This window comes from Strongylocentrotus purpuratus, unplaced genomic scaffold (assembly GCF_000002235.5).
Source record: "Strongylocentrotus purpuratus isolate Spur 01 unplaced genomic scaffold, Spur_5.0 spur5_scaffold_17, whole genome shotgun sequence".
Lineage (NCBI taxonomy): Eukaryota > Metazoa > Echinodermata > Echinoidea > Camarodonta > Strongylocentrotidae > Strongylocentrotus > Strongylocentrotus purpuratus.
The window spans coordinates 19,290,209-19,304,289 of record NW_022145602.1 but is presented as its reverse complement, the minus strand read 5'-3'; the positions used below and the strand labels follow the sequence as shown (position 1 = coordinate 19,304,289).

The 14,081-nt window shown below is 36.9% G+C and overlaps 1 long non-coding RNA gene across 1 annotated transcript; it reads left to right on the top strand.

Moving 5' to 3' along the window:
• Positions 1 to 1,004: 1,004 nt before the first annotated feature.
• On the top strand, positions 1,005 to 13,835 carry LOC115924930. Its single transcript, XR_004064485.1, has 3 exons — positions 1,005 to 1,161; positions 8,522 to 8,680; positions 13,668 to 13,835. It is a non-coding gene; the product is annotated as an uncharacterized LOC115924930 (long non-coding RNA).
• Positions 13,836 to 14,081: the final 246 nt, after the last annotated feature.

Sequence of the window (14,081 nt, the reverse complement as noted above, 5' to 3'; positions counted from 1 at the left end):
ATTGCTCAGATTGATTATAAAATATAGTTCAGTTGCTATCAAACTTCTCATATTGTCTGGTAATATTGTATATTGCTGCATCTGAAAGTTCATTATAAGTTATATATTACATACTGAACGAAGAGACTAAATCCTAGTTAACGGTAGCTTTTGAGCACGTGAAATCCTACTTCAGGATGCTATAGGAGAGTGTCTATCGGCGTGTCACGAGTACGTTGAATAATACTTGCCCACCCCCCCCCCCCCCCCCTCCCGGCCTCCTGGTTTAAAGGTAATGCAAAGTTTTGGGAAATTCCGAAAATCGGATGGATAGTAATTCTTTAAAATTTTGATATATTTGGATGCCCCTGTGAATGCATTATAAGCCCTAGAAAATTTAACCCCTAAAACACCTCTGCTTTCGAGAAATTTAATATTCTAAAATTTACCGGTGCTCCCGGTAAATTTCAAATATTTCAAGTAGCGCCTAAGGCCATTCCATGGTAGCTGCGATCATGAAAATCTCAGAATATGCAGTTCTGATATATAATTTTCAAACGGGAATAGCAAATCGGTCGATTGTATTCAAGTAACATTGTTTTAAAGCTTAAGTAATATCAGTCTTAAGAGGGCGCAATACAACATAAAGAGTTTATTATTTACAATTTCATCACTTTAGACTCGATTTCAACCGCGACAACGTATATTGTATGATCGCATATGCTTCCAATATGTTCGTTTGAACCAAATTCATGACGCAATACCAAAACTTTCTATTACCTTTAAACTATGCAAAATTTACAGTTAAGATTATGTGAAACTATCTCCCTCACACGTCCCAGCTGTGTGAGATCCCCATGATAATCATTAGCAAAACGGGGGAAGTCATTCCCTCCACACGGATGACGTAATCTAGCTATGGCATCGCTGTAATTCACTATGTAGGCTATGCATTCCTATCCCCTTCTTGTACCCAAGAGGGGCACTTCCACGGGTGAACGGATCAATCTTTAATTTTTGTCACAACGCTTACACGGTTTATATTTTTGCGTAGCAGTGTACATCACTTTCTATATTGGTGACATGCTTGGAGTTGATTGTCTTTGGGTGCAAAGGAATAATTAAGAGGGAAACATTTCATGATGGCCACATAGAATTAAGAGTATGTACGTCCATAATTTGGTAAGTTTTATCGTTTTGTATACTTAATTTGCCTTGTTGAATTACTGGAATACTACTGATGTCATTTGGAAGGGGGTACTTTTGCCCCATCTATCCTCTATTCTTCTAATTAAAAAAAAAATGTGTCTCTTAGAATACGTTACATACTTGTATTCTTGATCTTGGTTGTTTTTTTAGTTGACAAAACCAAACATCGTTCTTGATGGGGGCAAATGGGTCAACGCCCCCCCCCCCCCCACAAAAAGGTGTAGAACTTCAAACCCTGGAAAATTAACTTCAACCGACTCTAATGTTCCTTGTAAAAAATAACAGGCTGATTTTCATCAGATGCCTTCTTTTAAAAGCAAGCAAGCAAACAAACAACAAACAAACCCCCAAAATGGGGATATCATTTCCTCCCCCATATACTATAGTGCAACATAAGAGCTTAACCTGACTGCTTACTGAAATTGTCTTTGTCATATAATTACATCATGAATCTATGAGGGTCATAGGGGAAATGAGCGAACGAAGGGATACGGCATTCGTGAGCATTACCCCCCCCCCCCCTCCTCCCCCCCCCCACCAACTTAAAAAAGGGGGAGAAGAAGAAGAAGGAGACGACGACAAAGAAGAAAAAGAAGAAGCATAAAACGCAGATAGAAGACGCTGTTAATGTAAGGCTTCTTATTAATCTCGAAAAGTCATATTGATAGTGAAAGGATGTTGTATAAATTATGATTTAATTTCAAATCCACATGGTATGTTTCCAAACTACAATACACATACATATAGGCCTTTAACGGTGAGGCATGATCTAAACATCAAAAATCACTTCCGATATAGTAATCCAACACGGCACCTAAACGAGCTAAAAAGTAAGCTGTCTCTTTTCTTTCTTTGTGCTGTGATCCCTCTGTGCTATTTTAAAACCCTTCAGTTATTTCCATTCATATTTTCAGTGATCAGCTAGGAAGCATGACTCACAAAATATCGCCATTTCCTGAAACTATTTTCAAATTCACCCTGGTTTATGTTGTCGAAAATGACCCATGACTTATAAACATGTGTTTTTGATAAAAAGAGGACATACAACATGTTTCGATTTTTGGTTCAAGGATGATCGTAGGAAGCTATACCCATCTAGTCTGCCAGATGTAATGCTAATATATGACACAATAAAGTGAATTACATCTGTATATAATATTTTGAAGATCAGGGCCCCGTCTTAATAAAGAGTTGATATTAATCGCAACTTATTTGCCGTTGAGACTGCAAACTTGCGTTTGACTGGAGAATATGCGATTGATTTGGATTAAAGCTCAACTCTTTATAAAACGGGGTCTAGCCTAGAACTTAAGATCGATACCTCCTTAAAATTAAACCCATTTATAACAATATTGCATGTTGTGGTTATTTCAAATTATTTCAAACATTCTACGCATTACATGAAAGAATGAAATATCTTAAATAAATGCACCTTACCCCCCCCCCCCCCCTCCAATCAAACAAGTTGGTCTTATTTACCTATTTTATTAAAAGCGGCTTAGTGCTTTTGTTGCCTACAATTTTACATAAATTGTTAAACGTATTTATCATAGTTTATGGTTAAGAAAAAAGATCACCAAATTGATGTTTCTATATTTAATCGTGGAGTAACTATAAATCTTAATTTTGTATGCTATGATATGTTGAAAAATCAAATTGCCTTCATGTTTATAACTACAGCAAATGCTTTATCATCAAAATACCATGACTTTAACCTCACCTTTTTATGTTATTATCACCATTACTATTATATTTTCTATATAAAGACAATGTGCAATCTAACACTTTACTATACTCGCCAAATAGTGTACAAGCGAGTGTACTTTAGATAGGGTTCAACATATTCTAATTTTGGACAGCGTGCTTACGTACATGAATTACTGAGCGCTTGTAATTAATCAAAATGCTAACCCCTCCATTAATTTTTAATTGATCGAGGATTTAAAGCAAATCTCCCTGAAACACCGTAGCCTCTTACCAAAACAATTTCTTCAATTTTGTATCTCACCTTTGAATAGCTAAAATTACATCAATGCTCATAATGGATAACATATGGAATAATTCTATACGCAACTCATTGCCATCTGTGAAACAAATCATGGAAATTGTCAACATGACTTGTCAAGTTCATTTATTTCAATATGTTATTATTATTATATCACAGAATGTTTTCTATTTCCATTCACAAAGTAGTTAATTTAGATACCATATCAGTAGTTTTAAATATGATTATGTTGGTACGTGTGAAGCAAATGATACAAATTAACACATTTTTTTAAGAATTGAAAATAAACTTAATACAATTTTTGCTCACCCAAATTGAAGCGTCGACATTTTCGTGGTATAGGAACAGTGTATTGGAATCTAAATAACTAGGCTTTTGTATTTTTCTTTGAGTGAGCAACAAACTTGGTTAAAACAATAAATGGGGTTTTATCAAACGAATACAAGTAATTCGACGGAAGGAATATTTAAACAATTTATCAATATTAAATTAAGAACAAGTTACAAAAAAAGTAACTTTAGATCACTTTTGATCAGCTCAAAACTTTAACTCTTAATCGATTCTTTTCAAACGACATTATACAACTTCACCAATATTACCTGCATGCTTCATGAATCATTTTGGACAGACGAAAAACAAGACGTCTGTAACCGAAACTAAGTTTGACGTAACACTTGTACTCTTGTCTGATTCCAGCATGTGATGGGGCACAATACGAACTACGTAATTAGTCATCCATTTATAGATGATAATTCCAATGACATGTTTTTTGTTTATATAATTCTTAATGAGGCCCAAACAGAGTACTAATTTCCGAAATAATAGACATGGTTACCTTGTAAAGCAGGCCTCGATCCCGTGCACGGCTCTGAATGGAACTACTTTGATAACGATCGCAATTACTAAATACAGTGAACTTGAACTTACAGTTTTCAACAGGGGAATTATTTGGATTAGATTATTGCAGTAAAGTACTAGTTATTAATAATATAATTACTATATTCTGCGGACCCTGTCATTACTATTCCACCGGTATTGCCAGATACATGTAGGCCTACCATTTGACGTCTGTGTCGAGATGAACAAATTTATTGTGGGCAAAACACCTTGTCTAAGGATGTAAGCAACAAGCGAGGATCGAACCCGGAACCTATCGTATGAGAGACAAGAGCCTTTACCAATAAACCACAGTGCTCCAAATATTGTATTCCAAGAAGATATCTGTTTTTCTTTTTCAGTGATATTACAAGTCACCATACCTTGCACATTGAATGTCATTTATAAATTAAAGTGCAGCATTTAGCTAAGCATGATTTCTTTTTCACTCGCCAAAATCTTTACTCAAGACTTGATTAACATTTCCGCAAACGACTCATTCTTGAAACCCAACATTGCCATTTCATCCCTCTTATACAACTATTCATATGGTATGTACTCGTTTATTATGATGAGAAATGCACACATTCATAATTACTTGATGCATTATGCCATATAAATCGTTTTCTTGTAAAAAAAGAAATTAATAAAAATGAAGAAAATACATTAGGCCCTTTCGCACAGCGGTCATCACAATATTAATGACAGTTAGAGAGGTTTTTTTTTTACCTCACTTTCTTTGCCCATGGCTAAATTTGTCATGGAAAAGTGTCATTTTCCAGCTGTTTCACAATCTGGTGCACCACTTTGTTACATAATGATAATGAGTTTTGCTTACTCAGGAAAGCGTCATCACTTTCAATCTATTCTTCCTGGGGCCCTGCAATTATTCATACCCAGCAATTGCCGTTTACTCATTTACACCTGGTTGAAGAGTGGTTAATGTGGGTTAATGTCTTGCCAAAGGACATCAGTGCTGCAGATTGGGATTCGAACCCCAAGCTCTTGGATTGAGAGTCAAGCGAATGAACCACTCTACCACGACACTCCAATAGGCGTCATGCAGCTATATTGAGGGGTACACAGTGTTGAAGCCATGTGTTTATCTTCCGATGTTAGGCTCTCAATAGAAAATCACATTTCGACTGAAATGTTATCAAACAAATTCAAATTTTGACAGGAAACATCGCCCAGTCATACTGTGACAGATAATGATTCCAATAATGTTTATAATCATTAACCCAATTTAGTTGTCTGATTTTTTAAAGGTGGAAAATCGGTGCGTCATGCATGTGATAGTGCAAAGAGGTTTATATCATGATGAAAAATAACCCTGAGATTAGAAAGAGATATATTTATTCAATTTTTATATCACCTGTTCGAGTCAGTCATCGATACTGGTGATATCGGCATTACCCTGATAGTGCATGTGAGAAATGTGGAGGGTGGGGAAACGGTGAAAGAAATGTACCTTTTTAAGGGGAAGTAATCTTCATGTACACAAGTTATATTTCAAAAATATATTTGAAATTTAAAATGTATGCTTACAGGTTTACCCTTTATGTAGTACACGCTGTCAGGCAAGAGATTTTATTATATCTCTGTTCTGTTTTCTGATTGGTCAAGCCAAGGCACTGGAAGCTGGGGTTCTTGGCCCAATCAGAACAAAGAATAGAGATAAAATTGAAACAGCACCTTTTGCATGAAATGTGTACTGGATTTAGCGCATTGTGAAAGAAAACATAATTCTGCAACATTTTTGAGGTGAAAATTGCATGATTTCGATCTTCATGTGTATAGAGACACATGCAATCGGGTGAAAATGGATTAAGCGCCTTTTGCATGCCAGCTCTATATAATGGGTTTCCCTAGGGTCTTCATTTTCAATATGCCTGAATCGGATTTCAATGATGATTGTTTTGCAATTCAGAATATAGAATTAGTTTATCAAAAACAATCGAAAGACATAGAAACAGATAGACAGATAAAATATAAAATAGAGAGAGCGGAGATAAAAAAAAAAAAGAGAGAGAGAGAAAAAAGAGAGAGAGAGAGAGAAAAGAGAGAGAGAGAGAGAGAGAGAGAGAGAGAGAGAGAGAGAGAGAGAGGGGGGAGAAAAGGAGAAAGGGGGCGAATTCAAATATACATTCAGGCCTTCAAATAGAACAATTATGAATGGAAATCTTATGAATCGCTTAAGTTATACTTCAATTAAAAAAACGAAGTATCTTTGAACGATTCAATGCGGGGAATTATTAATCATCGGATATTCGGGAGGTGCTAGACTTAATCCACTGCGGGAGATTAAGGGCTTATGCACGTCCCTTCCAAACATTATTCGGTACGGTATCGGAGAAAAGAAAATGTATCTATTTCATTGTAGCTTCGATATTTGTACTGGTCTTGAGTTAAATAAGCAAAATGCTATAGGACTATAACAATAATACGAGAACCTTGCTACTAGACAAATAGTCCATAACTTCCGAAGCAAGTTCGATGAAAATATCACTTGGACGTTCCAACATGAGTACATTTTTAAAGTTTTTAATTTCAATTGCCGATTGTCCCTCGGTTACATTCCCTCATTGTATTCTTAATCAATTATTTTATCGTTGAATTATTTCAATCATTGAATTATTCCAATCACTAATTAATTTAAATCGAATTATTCTAATTATCTTTCACTCGGGTTATTGACAGCGCCCATTCCCCGAACCGACCCTTGATAACCCGTCCATAACCGTAAACTTTTCCTCAAGTTAATATTATTAAAACCACAAACAAAAACAAACAAACGACCCCCTCCCTCCCCCCCCCCCAACACACACAAACAAACAAAAACAAATGCAGTGTGTATTGAAAATTCATTATGATTAATAAAGTTCGAAATCAATTTAATGAGATTTGACTTATTGTATGTTTTTAACTCTGGGCACAATCCGTGACATTTTTTAAATAGTTTTCCGACGAAAATGAGACCATATTACATCCGCCTAAAAGTACATTGACCGGCTGGGGACAAAACCTTAAGCAGGATGATGTAAATTAGTGTGTTTCTAATCATGGACTACGTGGGAAATAATAATTAGATTGTCGGAATTTATTGACGTGACTGAGGAGAAAAAATTTATAATTTTCATTAAAAAAATGGCCCGAAAGATAATAGAATGATGTTATGCTTCGCCCGAAACTAGGGGGGGGGGATGTTTCACAAAGATTCTAAGTCGAACTTAACTCTAAGTTGGACTTAGATATCATGGAGAGCCATTTGAAGCCTTACAATGAAATATATTCAAAAGCAAAACTTCAAGTATTTTAGACTTTTCATAAATTCCAAATTTTAAAATAACTTTAACAAAAAATATTTTCACGGATGCTAATGGCTTTCCATTTTGTAGGGGAGGGCACAACCGAACTGTGCATAGCTTATCGTCAATCTTGAGCTGTGGTATTGGAATCGTATGTCGAGAGAACATGGCTATAATTCATTCTGGATTGCTTATCCTGCAGTATATTGATTGTTTGAACCAGTAAATAAAAACAACCTCACAAAAACTTGCTGGAAATCATCTTCAATAAAAACCACTACTCTCATATGCACTTAGTGACCTGTGTTAAGCACATGGTGTCAGGCCTACTTACATTGATTTTCTTATCTTTCTATGCTCATTACTCAGCCCATTTACATTTTCTACCAAAATCGTTTGGCACATGTAATTTATTTGTAATCTTGACCATTCAATGTAATTTTGTTGTTATTTATTTATTTATTTATTTTTGATATTTTAATAGACAGGGTGACTCATTGTCACCAATAATGGTGGTCTTCCATGAGACCCTATCTTTAAGCATGTTAAGTGCACAACAATACTCTATCACTTGATTTAGTATTTTTGAGAACCTCTCCCCCCCCCCCCCCTCCCCTGCTCCCCAACACGCACAATTAAACAAATTGTGGATCTGGATTTTCTAGAAAAGGAAGAACGGAGAGGCTGTAAGCAACTAAGATATAAAGAGAGATATGAAATGGATAATCGTGTATGTTTGGCAAGAAGCCAAATCATTATCTTCATTCACAATGCAGTTTGCTTCATCACACATGTACCGCATCAATAATCATTGTAATTTTTTAAACAAAGGCAATTCATTAATCTCTTCATCTTTTGAGAGCTAGCGATTTAATTAATCACACTTATAATGATAAGCAATAACGATTGAATATCTTTGGGCGGACTGTAAACAGATATAGTCGCGATTGTTCAGGATCGAAATTATTAAACCAAAATAACAACTTATTTTACTATAGTAATCATACAATGTCGAATCCCAATGTTTGAGATTTAGTCTGCATAATAATGTAGCATGTAAATTCACAGATTGTGTGATTGTCGATTCATTTATGATATTGTTCATTATGATATGTATATTTTTTATGTCAATCTTAATTGGCAGCATCCATGAAAAACAGTCGATGACTTCAACCTGTTCGACAGCGTAGATTAGACTGATATCAGCAACTGAACTTGTCGACGAGTTTCGTGCCGCCGCCGGTCATGTTGGAGACGAAGATCCGAGTACCCAATGGAAGGGAAGCGGGCAAAAAGGATGAAGGTAGGATTTACTTTTTTATTTTGTAATCACATGTTTCTGATCAGATCTCCTCCTACTCCTCCTCCTCCTCCTCCTCCTCCTCCTCATCCTTTTCCTCCTCCTCCTCCTCCTCCTCCTCATCCTTTTCCTCCTCCTCCTCCTCCTCCTCCTCCTCCTCCTCCTCCTCCTCCTCCTCCTCCTCCCCCTCCTCCTCCTTCTCCCATCCTCCTCCTCCTCCTCCTCCTCCTCCTCTTTCTCCTCCTCCTCCTCCTCATCCTCCTCCTCCTCCTACTACTCCTCCTCCTCCTCCTCCTCATCCTCCTCCTCCTACTACTCCTCCTCCTCCTCCTCCTCCTCCTCCTCCTCCTCCTCTCCTTCTCCTCCTCCCCCTCCTCCTCCTACTACTCCTCCTCCTCCTCCTCCTCCTCCTCCTCCTCCTTTTCCCCGTTACGACAACCATCATCATCCCCATCATTAACGTCATATTCATTATCAATATCATCGTCATTATCACCATCATCATTATCATTTTTATTTTGTAATCACATGTTTCTGATCAGATCTCCTCCTACTCCTACTCCTCCTCCTCCTCCTCATCCTTTTCCTCCTCCTCCTCCTCCTCCTCCTCCCCCTCCTCCTCCTTCTCCCATCATCCTCCTCCTCCTCCTCCTCATCCTCCTCCTCCTCCTCCTCCTCCTCCTCCTCCTCATCCTCCTCCTCCTCCTCCTCCTCATCCTCCTCCTCCTCCTCCTCCTCATCCTCCTCCTCCTCCTCCTTTTCCCCGTTACTACAACCAATCATCATCCCCATCATTAACGTCATATTCATTATCAATATCATCGTCATTATCACCATCATCATTATCATTATCAAAATCACCATCACTTTTATCATCATCACCATTATTATTATCATCATCAACATCATCATCGTCATCATCACCATCATCATTTTCACTATCAGCAGCAGCAGCATCATTATTATTATCATCATCATCATCAATATCATCACCATCATTATGTTATTATCACGACCATCGTCATTACCATCATCATCTCGTGCCCCCTTCTCTCTCTCTCTCTCTCTCTCTTTCTCTCTCTCTCTCTCTCTCACTCTCTCTCTCTCCTTTTCTCTCTATCTTGATTTCTTTTCTTACCCGTCCGTATTTCTCATAACCCAATTAGGGAATATTACATATTTAGCACATTCCTCCACGGCACCAAAAAGTTAAACAAAAATAGAGAAAAAATGTTATGGTCTAATATAAGAGTAATATTTTGGTAAAAAATACATGTTAATAATCATACTGTCGGGGTGGGGTGGGGGGGGGGTACTGTGAGTAGGAAGCTAATTCATGATAACATGAATGCTAAGTTAGCCATTAATAATATTCAAATTGGAGCAGAATGCACTAACATACTTTTCCAATATCAAATTTAACAATTTGCAACTTAGAGAAGAAGAAAAATGTTTTTATTATTCTGGCTATGTGCGTGAATGCTTGACATACCCTGTCAGTGACTAATTACTTTGGTACATGTTCCTGTCTGACATAACCTAATGGATTATGCAATCAGTCTGTATACCCTGAGTGACAGGTGGAATGTCTATGAAGCATAACTTGTAACCTGCGGTCCTCTGGGTGATGACAATTAACCTGTTATCACTCCTGTTTTGTTTTCACCCTTTCATGACAATCATTTGACATTTTTATTTCATGACTGTATCGTGTTTCATGCCAAGAGTTTTAACAAGTGGAAACATTCAAGATCATTGTTTTTCGATCAAAATTTGAAATTTTGTTCAACTGTTCGGTAATATCCTAGCCCACATACTTGTTTTCTGAGACATTACATTACATTTCAAGAATGAAGCGACAAAAGATAATATTATTGCTGCCAATTTGAAGAACAATGTGCGATCAATTTGAATAGCCCTAGAAATAAATCCTGCCCTAAAAGTGTTAAACGGATACAGGGGCGTTCTTGGGTGGGAACAAGCAGCAAAACATTTGTTTGTTAATGACTTCTTAAAATCGAGTTATGTTTGTTAAAATATCATTGACCAGCTTACTACTGTAGACGTCAAATTGTTTTGATCGAGTTTTTATTTTAACAGAATACAGGCCTTAATCAATGACGGAATTGTTGCCCTTGCACGTTTAGGACGATAAGTAAAACCCCGTCTTAACTGGAAAATAAAGTCGCGGTGTCGTCCAGACGTTGTCCGGATGACATTTACCCCCTTCCAGTTACTTGAAGACACGTCAATCGACGTGACATCGAGGTAAATCTCACCCTAGTCGGGCAAGGGTGAGATTTACCTCGATGTCGCTTAGATATTGTCCGGACGTTACCCCGATTGACGCGTCTTAACTGGAAGGGGGTAAATAGGGACTTTTAGATTTGCGTGGACTGATACGTGTGACGTCCATTCAAGGCAGAGCATTAAAAGGACGTCCATCGTAGCAATCCCCATTGTCTTCGTGCGAATCTAAAAGTCCCTATTGTCATCCGGACAACGTCCTGACCACACCGCGACAGTAGGGACTTTTAGATTCGCACGAAGCCAATGGGGATTGCTACAATCGACGTCCTTTTAATGCACTGCCTTGAATGGACGTCACACGTATCAGTCCACGCAAATCTAAAAGTCCCTTTTATTTTCCAGTTAAGACGGGGTTTAGGTATATGTTTCAACATCAATTATTCAGGCGCCGCGTGGCAAACCGCAAGACAAGATATATATCATATTAACCCCCCCCCCCCCCGCCGCCCCTTCTGATAATCATGGGTCTGCCCCTTGCTTGTGTAAGCGTGATATAAGCCTGATATGTTGTCCCATGTTGACCGTGACGTGTCTTCTTAAAGGTAATACAAAGTTTTGGGAAATTTTGAAAATTGGGTGGATAGTGATTCTTTACAATTTTGATATATTTTGATGACCCTGTGGATGCATTATAAGCACTAGAAAATTTAGCCCCTAAAACACTTCTGCTTTCGAGAAAATTGAATATAAACATTTACCGGTGCTCCCGGTAGATTTTGAGAAATTTCAAATAGCGCTTACGGCCATACAATGGTAGCTGCGACCATGAAAATCTCAGAATATGTAGTTGTGATATGTAATTTCCAAAGGGGAATAGCCAATCGGTCGATTTTGGTCATTAAACATTGTTTTATGGCTTGATTAATATCTTGACCTTGAGAGGGAGCTATACAAAATAAAGAGTTTATTAGCTACAATTTCATAACTTGAGACTCGATTACAACCGCGACAACGATCACTGAATATTGTAAGATCGCATATGCTTCCAATATGTTCATTTGAACCAAATTCTTGACCCCATACCAAAACTTTGTATTACCTTTAATATTCATATCATAAAACTCTTTAAACAAATCAAGAATGGGACCTCGGAACAGATACATTACGCAACACTGCTTCATATGGCCCCGTAGACAATAGCATTTTTCATGGAATTGGTTAATTAGTTTTTCCTTGGCCGATTGAGGTTCAGTCTCCTTATATAATTTTGCTGGTTTATAATTCTCTATTTCTCTATTAACAAAGTTGTAAATTTGATATTGTATACCGGGGCCCTGCTTACAAGCAACCTGCTTATTAAGGGTATCGCTCCATGTTTATGTTTATTTTATTATTTTAATACAATGTGTCAATACCTATTTGTTCTTTTTTTAAAGATGGAAAAATAAATTGAAATTGAAATTGAAAATATGAACCCTTATTAGTCGGAAACTACTTTTGTACTTTTGTTTATTCAAGTTGAAAATGAACTGAAGAAACGACCGATGATGACACTTTAATATCGAAAAGAAGGTGGAGATATAGTGGTATAGTGGTTCATTCACTTGACTCCCAATCTAATGGTTGAGGGTTCCAATCACAGACCGGCATTGACATCCTTTGGCAACAAAACATTGATCCACATTTTGCCACTGTCAACCGAGGTGTTAAATGAGTACCAGGTAGGATGCGAAATTCATTGTAGAAAGCTCAGCATTGTGAGCTTCGTCATTTTAATGGCGCCTTGCTAGAATGCTCCCAGGGAGCGGAGAATGTGTATACAATGTGTGTGTGCGTGCGTGCAAGCTTGAATCATTAACTAGTGTTAACAATAATATCTGTTAAGCATCGGCGACGTATTAAGCGATATAAACCCATAACAACATTATCATGATATACTGTTTCATAAAAACAAAACGATTACCAATGTCCATGCATTCATCACTTATGCCCAGGTAGAGTTTGTTTATGAATAACAAAATTAAAGCGCCTTGAGCATGTTCATGTAGAGGCGCTATATAAATACCAATATGTATGTATGTCTCACAAAATGCTATTCAGAACTGAAATTTGTATCCTACAAGCTAATGTGGGTAACTGGTTTTACAAATGAATAAAATGTTAGGGAGTGAGTGGGATTTAGTCTCTCTCTCCCTTTCCACAAATTTAATTTCAATAAGATAAAACATTTTTACTTTGAAATTTAAAGAGTGCAAATAGACATATCGGCCATTTTTGTAATAAAAAAGTGTAAAATTAATGAGAAATTAGCAAATAAAAACGTGTTTCTGTTTCGTGTTTTTTTTTCTCTCTCACTTGCTCTCATTATTGACAGTTATTATCATCAATATCAAATTTTATTTTGTATCAATGTATTAATTGACTAAAGCATACGTGCTTAAAAATAATTTACGTATTTTCGTTTATGTATGATAATTTTATAATTCACATATTCAAGTGAAATCTTATTTATGTTGAATGGAATCGAATAAAGATCACGACTTTATAAAAAGTGTTGATTCTTTTCGGTAAGTGATTTCTCATAATTTCATTGCAGTATTCAAATGTACGAGATCTCAAAATAAAGTTTTATGTCCTTACTCCATTTCTCTCCATCTCTCTCTCTCTCTCTCTCTCTCTCTCTCTCTCTCTCTCTCTCTCTCTCTCTCTCTCTCTCTCACTCTCTCTCTCTCTGATATAGTTTATGATCGTACCGACGGAGCCTGCTTATACTGCGTAGCTCAGATACAACCCCTCGCTAAGTCAAGCACAAGATGTAACCGGGACTGGAATTCTACCTCTGATTCAAAGCTTCTGACAGACGAAGAGGAAGAAGAAGCAAGCTTTTCAGCTAATGTAGTGTCTCAAGAAATAAGTAAGAAGCTTACTCTCTCCGTTACCAGGGGGTGTTTCACAAAGATCCTTAGTTGAACTTATCTCAAAGTTGGACTTAACAGTTATGGAAAGCCGTTAGCATCTTTAAAAATAGTCTATAAAAGCTATTTTAAAAGGCATAAAATGTTGATTCACATCATTCATATTTTCTTTCATCAAAGATATTTCATGTTATTGATCTGGAATTTATGATTAGTCTAAAATACTTGAATTTTTGTTT